Source organism: Solanum lycopersicum, chromosome 11 (assembly GCF_036512215.1).
Source record: "Solanum lycopersicum chromosome 11, SLM_r2.1".
Lineage (NCBI taxonomy): Eukaryota > Viridiplantae > Streptophyta > Magnoliopsida > Solanales > Solanaceae > Solanum > Solanum lycopersicum.
In genome coordinates, this window is record NC_090810.1 from 17,655,573 (window position 1) to 17,667,468 (window position 11,896).

The 11,896-nt window shown below is 34.6% G+C and overlaps 1 long non-coding RNA gene across 1 annotated transcript; it reads right to left on the minus strand.

Moving 5' to 3' along the window:
- Positions 1-751: 751 nt before the first annotated feature.
- LOC109118968 (uncharacterized) lies at positions 752-3,563 on the minus strand. Its single transcript, XR_002026140.1, has 2 exons — positions 3,460-3,563; positions 752-1,007 (listed from the first exon to the last, which is right to left on the minus strand). It is a non-coding gene; the product is annotated as an uncharacterized lncRNA (long non-coding RNA).
- Positions 3,564-11,896: the final 8,333 nt, after the last annotated feature.

Genomic DNA, 11,896 nt, shown 5'->3' on the forward strand with positions numbered 1-11,896 from the left:
TTGTCATAATGTTGTGATTTATTATGTTGGTAATCTGCCATTTCGTGTTATTATAATGACCCAAACCGTCATTTTTTAGGAAGGATAAATATCCACAAAAAACTTGGTCCACTGTCCCATCAAAGCTGGCCAGATGCCGATGGAGCAACAACACCACAACGGGGTAGTCGACACCAGAGCAGGATTAGTGAGGCAGAACGTAATTACAAGAAATCATATTTTCTCCATCTCCCCAAAATACCAAAATAAGTGGTAAATTACCCTTGAACCTCCAGAAAAATTGCTCTAAGATTGGGAATGGAAGAGAAGGAGATTTGTAGAATAGGGAATGCAAAGACTCACGGATCTTGGGCAAATCTACCATCAAGAACCTAGAAGAACTCAAATCAAAGTTAAAACTCCATTCAATTGTATGGCGTCCAGGTAGACTAGGTTTTTACAATTGAGTAGTTATAAGTCTGTGTTTACTTTGTGATATACGTAAGTCAATTGTAAGGATTATGCGTTCACCTTTATGTACCGAGTAAATTCAACAAATAATCCATAGAATTCAATGTATGTATATTTTATGCCTAGTGAAAGAATTGGTGAATTATTTGGAGCCTTAGATTATGAACTAGGGTTATGTCACGATCCAAAAGTACCCCCTAGAAGTAATACGACGTACTTGGCCTCTTGTAGTTCTTGTACATGTCTCTTAGCTTTCATCACATAGGTATGAAAAGTAGTGCGAAATTAAAACTTTTCACAATAATGTCAATAAGAAAATCTTTTATAAAAAGTAAGAAGAACTAAGTCTCATCATCACAAGTAATCTTAGAGACATCTTGTTATCATAGGGTCAATACCCTTGCGTAGAAAAGAAACTCATGTCTAATACAAAGTATTTCATAGAAAGGAAACAAAGAATAACATCTCTGTCCTCACACATATGAGGACGTACGAAGAGGCTTGAGAGAAAAATCTACTTACCAAGATTGAACTCTAAGATCCTCACTTCCTTCCACCTAAAATTGTAGAAATAGAGAAAAATACGGAGTTAGTACAATTAAGCACTAAGTATGGCAATATGCAAGAACATGCTTCAAAGAGGAAATTTTAGTTTAAATATGTGTTCCATGCTCTTTTGGTAAAACTTCATGAATCAAGTGTACAAGACATCATACAAGTAATTATTTAACTTAAAATGTAATACTTCCATACTTCTCAACATATAGACATATTCATTAGGTAACCCATAAATCATTTAGACCCTCTATCCAAAGTTATCCTCAAACCTACCTAGGTAAGACAGAAGACACTGCCCATACAACCTCGTTAATACATATCTAAGTATTCAATAAGACTACTAAGAATAAGGATACATCCTTTTCATCAAAACACAGCAAGTTAACATTCATTACTAGAGATACTAGAGGAAATATTCATGCATCTAAAAACTTTACATAAAAACCACCCCCTAAGATAACTCAAAGTTACACTTGTTTTAATGTGAAAGTAGCATCCATCCTACTACTCCCACTTAGTGCTCCTTAGAAACCACCTAAACTAGGCACATAACATTCAATCATTTACATAGCCTTCATCAACATTAGACACGATAGCAACATGCATGCTTCATTAACATTAGACACAATACCAAAATGTTTCATTAAAATTAGACATAATACCAACATGCTTCATTAACATTTGACATAAAGTCAACTTACTTCATTAACATCATAAAGTAACCCATTCATTCATTACCAAGATCATGAAACACCAAGAGTCCCTCCAAATGCCTACTTTTGCAATGCATAGATGTCGTCCCATTCCACCGCCTACCCTAAGCAGTACACCCTTAGAAGACCTAGTTTATTGAATTCATATGTGGGGGCTATCTTTAACCTCCATAGACCATGAGAGCTTAACATGGAATGCAGGTATTAACCCTTACCTGATGAGGGATCCCCACTTGCCTAAGGTAGGGTCATTCTTTTAGCCTTTACGTTGAACACCACAAGCTAGTCCTATGCGGGTGCATAGTTAAGGGATAAGGAGATTGCTTATAAGTACTACATCTCAACTAACGAAGAGTGCCCATCTCAAAAGAAGTACACCCTTTGGATGACCTAGTTTATAGAATTCATTTGTGGGGGCTATCTTTAACCGCCATAGACCATGAGAGCTTAACATGGAATGCAGGTATTAACCCCTACCTGATGAGGGATCCCCACTTGCCTAAGGTAGGGTCATTCTTTTAGCCTTTACGTGGAACACCACTAGCTAGTCCTATGCGGGTGCATAGTAAAGGGATAAGGAGATTGCTTATATGTACTACTCAACTAACGAAGAGTACCCATCTCAAAATGAAAACATGTGCATACTTAATATCTACTCACGAAGAGTATCTACCCCTTTGTCAAATCCTCTTGGTGCTAAGCATTAATCCCTATAGAGTTTTAGACTTCCATTACATTCATTAGCTACAGGGTAAGAGTTTTCTTTTAAGTACTACATCTCAAAAAGTTATTTTTGGATACTAAATCTCTACTCACGAAGAGTATCCACCCCTTACCTATCATTCATTCATTCGAAAGCTCTTAAGAATATTGAGATTGCTACTAGACACTACATCTCAACTCACAAAGAGTGTCCACCCAAAAATCTCCCTTTTTTAAATCATTACAGTTCTATTGAGAAAACCTTCAAATAGACTCTTATCTATTACATTTGCATTAGCTTCATTCATTCATTCATTCACTCATTGTGTGTATATGTGAGACAAACTTTCATTTAACCACCATCATTCATGAAATTGTCTTCTAAACATGATCATACTAGATTCATCATAATCCACACACAATCATACTTCACATTCACACCATACTTGAATTAGTCATACTATCTTCAAGACACACATTCATAACTTCATACGACATCTCTATACATATACACCATAACATCATTTTACTTCATATTGAATTCCTTCAAGGTCATAATCACAATTCACATATATCTTCATATACATTTACTAAACACCTCCACCATAAGTGAACCATACTCCAAAAGATCAATTCAATAAGAACTAGGACACTTTAGGTCAACTTACCCTTTATCGAAGCATTAATAAACTTTTCTAAATTCTCCAACAATTCATCATAATTAGTAATAATTTATAGTATATAAAGATAACATAACATCATATCAACACAATTCTAACAATATCCAATCAAATTCATCAAACACACTTCATAAGTCAAAATTAGAGAATTAGGATGTTCATGGATCCATCAAATTTCTGATCATAAAACAATAAATTAAGATAGAAAATATCATAATTCATGCATTAAAACCTTTATATGCAAGAACCCATGTTTACATTTTGAAATAGGAATTTTAGGATTTTGAGATCTTTTGAAAAAAGCCTTTGGATTGGCTTCTTGAATGATAGAAACATCAAGGATGAAATCACCATACCTTATTAGTCAAAATCCCACAAGAATTGATTAAGGAACGAATGAAAATCACAATCCTAGTTTCATTTTTGATTCAACCTCCCATGGAGTCTTGATAGAACTTTATTTGGGAGAGGGATTTTGATTTTGAAAACTGAAGTCCAATTCTAGGTATAGGTGTCAGAAATAAATTAAAATAAATTAAAATACATTAAAACACTTAAAATAAATTTCTATAAATTAATTAAAATGTGGAGAAGTTGGTCGAGAGCGTGCAAAAAATTACACGTGTCAATAGACGGACACCATTGACGGGGCGTCGACTGGACGATGAGCCGTCCTACTGCTCCATCGTTTTGTTCAAAGACTCCCCATTTTAGGGATAATCTCCCACAAATAAATGTTGATCCAATCCCCTTTTTACGGGGCATTCATTGATCTATGAGGCGTCAAATTGGTCCGTCAATGAGGCTATTTTGGCTGCTTCTTTGCAAACATTTTGGTCCTCCTCAAGGACCCTTAGGATGGTCCATCAGGAGTCGTAACCAGATGGTTTGACCCTAAACATGACCATATAGATTCTAGGGTCCCTTCAAATCATTTTACACACCAAATGACACATCAAAACACATAAAACATGCTAAAACATTGTAGAACACACAAGACTAGTTTCTGAAGGTCTTGCTCGTCCTTTAATGTTTGACTTCCAAACTCTTTAGAATTGGATTCTAAAGCTATTATCAATTATTATAACAGATTATTAACTCAAGAAACACATATGAAGATATATCTTGTCCTATTTCATTTTGAGGGTTGTCGCAGGTTAAGCATGACCTAATTTTAAATGAATGACGCGAACTCTGGAGTAACTGAGGTGATGGTTGTGATTCTATGAATGTGTGATGTAAATATGTTCTGGCGCCACTATGATAGTTGTATATGTATTCATGTTTCAATATTGATCTTGCATGTTGTAAATGAGATATAAAAATTATCATTGCCATGATAACATGACTTAAATGTACGATCTTGATGATCTGTTTGTGCTTGTGATGGTGGTATGTGAATGAGATCAGATTGGCACATTCCAATATATTTATAGGATCTGATTATCAATTTCTTGCATAAATATGGAATCAGCTTCCATGTTCTGACATTAATATGGGATCGACTTCCACGTTCTGACATAAATATTGGATTGGATTGCCATGTTTCGGCAAACTAACTATTTGCGTTTGGTCACATGAGAGAACAAATGATGTGATATAAAATGTGAAATGTGTCTTTGTTTGTAAGTTGATAATATTGTACATCTTTGATATTCACTAGTTAGTATAGTGTTGCACAAACTTATATATGTTGTACTAGTGGATACTTGTTGGGTGATTGATACTTTGTTGTGCATGAGTTATCACGGTGAGAGTAGAGATAGTGTATGCGAGGAATTATTTTAGGTGGATTTCACCTTGGGGTAAGATATTGGGCTAGTGCTAAGGAATCTGGAGTTAATGTATCTTAGACTATGATAGGTAAGATGGCTATGAAGCAAGGGTAATACATGTATGGTTAGTTAAAGAGTGGTAGTTGTACATGAGAATTTTCTATGTGGTTAGAATGGTTAAGCTATAATTTAAGAAACCGGTAAGTGGGAATGATTTGGAAAGGGGTTATTACTCAGGGTTCTAGTATGTGATTGGGGCATTACGAAGAGAGAACAATGGTTGAGAAGCGAGTGGTTTATACCATGATTCATTCTAGTTGGTTTATTATGTTATGTGGTGAGTGTCGGGTTAACCAATCATGTCTACCAGTACGCGTGTTTATACTGATACTACTCTTGCTATGTCTTTTTTATATAGTTTGAATGCTGGATTGGTAATGTTTTATTAGGTGAGAACGAAGTACATCCCCATCAGCTTCTATTTTTTTCTTCAGCATGGTGGGAGTTGTGTCTTTTTTTATTGTTGTCCAGTTGTACTCTTAGTATCTCTTGTTCCTCTTTAGACTATATCCATGGGAGTTGTTTCAACTATTTTTCGAATTGTATTAAAAAGTGTGCCTAGAATTATTATATTTATTTCCATTTCGTTAAATTTTCGTAGATTTTACTATTGAGATATGAGGGTTCTCCTACTTATGTTTTAGAGTGGGTGCCTGCACGGTCCAGTGGGTTGTGTTGTGACAAATTGGTATCAGAGCCTAGGTTACCAATCTCTTTGTATAAGAGCATAAGGTGAAATAGACTCGTGTGGATTGGTGTGTTGACGTCCACATTTAACGTACAAGAGGATATGGAGCATTGTAGGAAGTCATTCCACTCATTCTCTTCCTTCGTGTTAAGGGTCCTTGTATTATGAGTTGAGTCCAATTGGTATCTCAACGAAGTGAACAAGACGTTGTTAATACGAACGAAGGGACACCAACAAGTTAATTGGAACTGTAAGGTCCAATTGGTATCTAGCCCGAGGGGCTATAAGGAGCATCAATGACCAGTAATGGTCATTTATTGAACAATCTAACTAATAAATTGAAATTGTCTGGGCATTGTATTTTTTTATGTATTATCTATTTATTTGTTTTGGAAATAGTGAATGTGTGCTTTTTGTTGCCTGAATTAACTGAGGTGGCGTGATTCTTGTTGTTGAACTCACTACAAATGTGTGTTGTTTGCTGAGTGAAGTAAATGTCAATGGAAGTACTGTTTGGTTGTCTGATTTTCTGAGGAGGTGAGGACCTTTGGTCAGTGCAACTAAATACATCATATGGGGTGTCTGGACAATTGTAAGTAAAATTCTAGTGGAACTGATTGTAAGTATAATTCCCTAAATATCATGTAATTCGTTGAGATAAATTATTACTTAGAATCATGTGAGTGTCTTGAGGTATCTTGGGGATGTGTGGTGATATCGTGTGATTAATAAAAACTGGAATACTGTCTCATTAGGATTAATTTAGAGTATTCAATAATTTCCTAGCTTGGAGATTTAGCTTAGATTGATCGGTTAAGCTGGAACCTTAGGAAATTTTGGGAAATGAAAAGAACCCAAAAATTATTTATTTGGGGTTTGGACCCATCCTGACTAGTGGCGTCGAGAAATCGAATGAAGAACAAGTGTTCATAATTTTGTCATACTATTTAGAAGCCTGCAATAAGTGAACATAACTTAGAACATGATAGGACCATTAGTTAAGGCAGAAAATTAAGAAAGAGAAAATTTGGTGTTAGGGGTAGGCCACTAGTCTGGAAAATCCCACCACAATGGCCATCGTCCCTCCAAAAGCGCGATGATGAAGCTCGCCACAGTGAGATAAAGGGCGCCACATCATACTTCATTTGGGATGAATTCCAGGTGCGACAATTGCACATTTTTGTCCCAATAATCCATGTTTTCATCAGAATTTTTGGAGATCAGAGTATATCAACTACCTAGAATCAATTTATGCATTTAATTTAATAAAATAACCTCTAAATAGTGCGCAATTTTGATTTTATGTCAAGATAACTTTTCAACTTCCTCCACCAATTTTGTATCAATTGACCTATGTTTTTATGATATATTTACACTCAAGAGGTGGTGTAAACGATGGGGTCGTAAGGCAGATTTCTTGGCTACGTTATATATCAAAATTCAAGCAACCTAGTTCATTTTCAAATATAACCACCCAATACCCTTTCTAAGAGATTAAACAATAGTATGAAATTATTGTTAGCATGGTAATGAAGTAAGAGGTGTAAGGAATGCACAAAATACTAGAGTTTTGATGTTCAAAGCGAAGTGATTCAAGAGTGTATTTGGAGAGTTGAGTTTTAAAATGAGGAGAATCAGAAAAACTTTTCTATTGCCGACCTCCTGCTGCACAAAGAGAATCTTCTCCAGAGTGGGAGGGGTGTCGCCCTGGCATGCCCAGCTATGTAGTTTGAAATGCTTTCGATTTCCGGATGTTGCATCAGAATCTCTTCTAGCCAAGGAGTATAGTATATTTTGGTGTGTTAATTATCTGAAAGGTCACGATTTGTCGTGACTTTTGTGTTTGATCATTTTGGTAGTTAGGGGTGTCTGAGTCTTTAATGTGTGATAACCATGCACTAGTCGTTCGGGGACGAACAAGGAATAAATTTGTATTTATTGTAATGAACCGAACTATTAATATGTAGAAAGGGAAAGTATTTGCGAGAAACTTAGGCAACTGTCCGTCTAGAGCGGGCCAGATGACAATGGAGCGACAACGCCACTACGACGTAAGTTTGTGCCAGAGCAGGATTAGCGAGGAACAATGTAATTACGAGAAATTATATTTTCTATATTTCCAAAATGCCTAAATAAGTGATACATTACCCTAGAAACTTCAGAAAAATTGCTTTAAGCTTGAAAATGAAAAAGAAGGATATTTCTAGAATTAGGATGGAAAAATCTCGCAAATTCTTGGGAAAATCTACTATGACAAACCTTGAAGAACTCAAATCAAGTCAAAACTCCTTTCCATTGAGTGGCGACAAGGTAGGCTAGGTTTTTAAAATAGAGTAGATATAAATCTGTGCTTACTACCTGATATATGTAAATTAATGGTAAAGGCTATGCGTAGACCTTAGTGGACCGATTTGATTGCACAAATAATCCTTAGAATTCGATATATGTGGGTTTTATGCCTAGTGAGAAGAATTTTTTAATTTTCAAGAGACTTAGATGATCAACTAGGGTTAAGCATGACCTAATTTTGAATGAATGAAGGGATTTTGGGGTAATAGGTGATGGTTCTGATTTTATGCATATGTGATGTGTTCTTGTTCTTGCGTCATTATAATACTTGCTATGTATGCATGTTGTAATGTTGATCACACTTGTTGTAAATGACATATATGAATTATTTCCATGGAATCATGAAAATGTATGATTTAGATGATGTGATTATGATTGTGATTGTGGTGGGTGAATGGAATCGGATTGCCACATTTCGACATACTTATTGGATAGGATTGCCACATTCTAGTATAAATATGGGATCATCCTCAACATTTCTACATAAATATAAGGTTGGCTAACATGTTTTGGCATAATTATGATATCAGCTGCCAAGTTTCGGCATAAATATGGGATAGGTTACCACGTTTCGACAAGCTAACTCTTTGGATTTGGGTCCCATGAGAGGAGCAATGACGTGATATAAAATGTCAAATGTGTAGTTGTTTGTAAATTGATAATAATGTACATGTTTGATATTCACTTGTTAGTATAGTGTTGCACAGACTTATATATATTGTACTAGTGAATTCTTGTTGCCAATGGTTACTTGGTTGTGTATTAGTTATAATAGATTGATTAGAGTTAGTGTATGCGAGGAATTATACTTAGGTGGATTTTACATTGGGGTAAGAGATTGGGCTAGTGCTAAGGAAGCTTGAATTAATGTATCCTATCACTACGATGGGTAAGGTGATGAGGAAGCTAACCAGGACACACTTAAACTCATTCTTAACGAGCAGTGCATCAGAAACAAAATTATTCCTAATAGGAGGGACATGTAGAACGTTGTTTAAAGTTAACACCTTGTCGGATGTCATTATCAACATTACTTTCCCATTTCTTGCAATCCTTGTTGTTGTATTTCCCATTATTAAATTTCCATTGATCTTAGTAGAAGTGTAAGTTGAAAAGGCTTCTTTTGTAGAGAAAATATGTCTAGTGACACCTGAGTCGAGAAACTACTCCTTGGGATTTCCAACCAAGTTACACACTAATATTATTGCACATAGGTCATCTGCATCTTCCATCTCTTCAAGTATGTTTGCTTGACTTTTGATTTTGCCTTTGTCTTTCTCTTTATTCTTTCTTAGAGAACAACAGTCATAAGACTTATGACCAGCCTTACCACAAGTGTTACAGTTGCTCTTGCATTTCTTCTTCGCTTGTTCTGAGTACTATTCGTTGGACTTCTTTCTCTTCTTGTCTTTGGTAGGAGCTTTTTCAACAATATTAACTCTAATTGCTGTCGAACTTTTATGAGACTTCTTTTTGATGGTTTTGTTATCTCAATATATCTTAAGCCCAATCATAAGATCTTCAAGCTTCATTTTTTGACGCTTGTGCTTTACATATTTCTTGAAGTCGATATTCAAATGAGGTAACTTCTCGATCATTGCAGGCATTTGAAAGACTTCATTTACTACCATATCTTTAGTTATCATAACATGGAAAATAAGTTGAATTTCCTGCACTTGTGATCCAACAATTTTACTATATGACATTTTATAATCTAAGAACTTTGCGATCATAAAATTTTTTAAGCATGCATCTTTTACCTTGTATTTCTTCTCAAGTGCATCAAACAATTATTTTGAAGTTGTCATTGCACTATAGACATTATATATGTCATCCTTTAAATCATTTAGAATGTAGCATGTACATAGAAAATCTGCATGTTTCTATGCTTCAATAATTATGATCTTTCTCCATCTGCAGACCAAAAGTTGTAAGCCAAAAAATACCCGTTTTTGTCATCCTTTGAAATTCACACCTAAGAACTTTCCCGTTTTCTCCACTGGTGGTACAATAGTTCAGGTTGGTGCAGCAACTGCCACCATAACATTATTGTTTTCCAATTTTGATAAACAAAAAACGATATAGACTTTGTAGGCTATAACTTAAAATTGCACACTTAATAGGAGTATAAAACCATGAAGATTTTTGTCTCCACCAAAAAAACATATTAAATAAAAAATACTAATTTTCTTAAGATTGTTGCACAACCTGTGTTTAAAATACAATTACTGATTTCGACAAATTTTGCATAAACACGAAATTACCAAAGTTTAATGAATCACTAAGAACAGAAGAACATAAATGAATTCACAACAATGAAAATTTGTAAAACATAACAAAATCTGGAAAAAGACAAAATGGAAAAAAATCAAGCTCACCGAATACATAGTGTCCCCTTAAGGAAATTATTCCCCTCTAGTATTTAAGGTTTAATTTGGAATATGTCCTACGTGGATAGAATAATCTCAGTAAGTAGTATTGATACTTAATATTATTGGTGTCAGAGAACAACTCTACAACAGTAAAAGTACTTGAAAAAAAATTGTCCAGAAGAAAAAGAAAAAAAAATCTGAAAATATCGTGATGAAAAAGTCTGAAGAATCAATATTATTTATAAACAAGAGGAACTGTTTTCGAAAGGTTGCAACCTTTTAGGATCGATACAACCATTCTTGAAAGTTTGTAACATTTCAAACAATCGTGGTTGTTTCCAAAAGTTGCAACCTTTTGCGGGAAATTCAAATAAAATAGGAAAGTTTATAAAAAAATGGGTCACTCGCGATTTTAGTTGGGTCAAATGTTTCGGTTAATTTACTAATGAGAAAATGGACAACCTCCCCCCCCCCCCCTGAACCTATACAAAAATCCCAACTGCACAGTCTAACTTCACGGGTGTCGTATTAGCAACATGAGCTTTACATTTCTCTATTTTCTACAAAGCTAAGTGCTGACATCAACACACAAACCAAACATTTCATCCTATGTGATTCCATGTGCTCGGTCCCCCGCTTTGAAACTCCAATTTCTTGTTTTCCCCCATTTCCCTCTAAAACGTAAAAGAACAAAGAAAACCCTCCTTCCCCATTTTCATCTCTTCTCCATTTCTGGTGATTATAAAATGATTTTTCCATCATCGAACGATTTCGCTGTGTATTGTAAACTTCATTTTGTAGTTTTTCAACAAACGATTTTGCCATCATCAAAAGATTAGTTCTTTATCCCTTAATTTTGAGTTTGTGATTTATCCCTTGTAGTTGCGGTTGATTCATGAAATTTAGAGCATTATTGTGTGAAATCTTATGTGTTGCTTACAATTACTGTCTTAGGTGTTCATTTACACCATAATATACCAATTTTTTCATGAAATTTAGTTCTTCCCATGCTCGTCTATGTCACATAAGTTTTGTATTTAGTTCGTCTTAGTATTATGTTCATCGAGTGTTCTATTTATATATTATTTTTACTATTATGTCCATAGAGAATATGCTAGTTTTCTGTTACGCTGTATATATTTTCATAAATTATGTTCATAGAGAAGCTAAATATTTTGTTGTATTCTGTTTGGTTGCTACTGTTGTGTATTCTATTCGTTCTTAAGTACTATTCTATTTTTTGGATTGCACTCAAGTTAGAGTATGTCAGTAATTACTATTCTGCTTATTTATTACCTTCAGGTAATAGATGAGTCGGTTTTCTTTGATAATTCTAAGGTGTTACCATGGTGGGGTGGTATATTTAAGTAGTGCGGAACCAATATATAATGGTGGAAAAGTTATATAATTTCTAGATATTGATGTAGACAAAATGTCACATTTTAAGTTGAAAGACTATATTAGAGAATTGAGACATAGTACAACTTGCATTTTTACTATTAAAGCAACTAAAATTGGCATTTTGGTAGATATTGATAATGATAAAGAA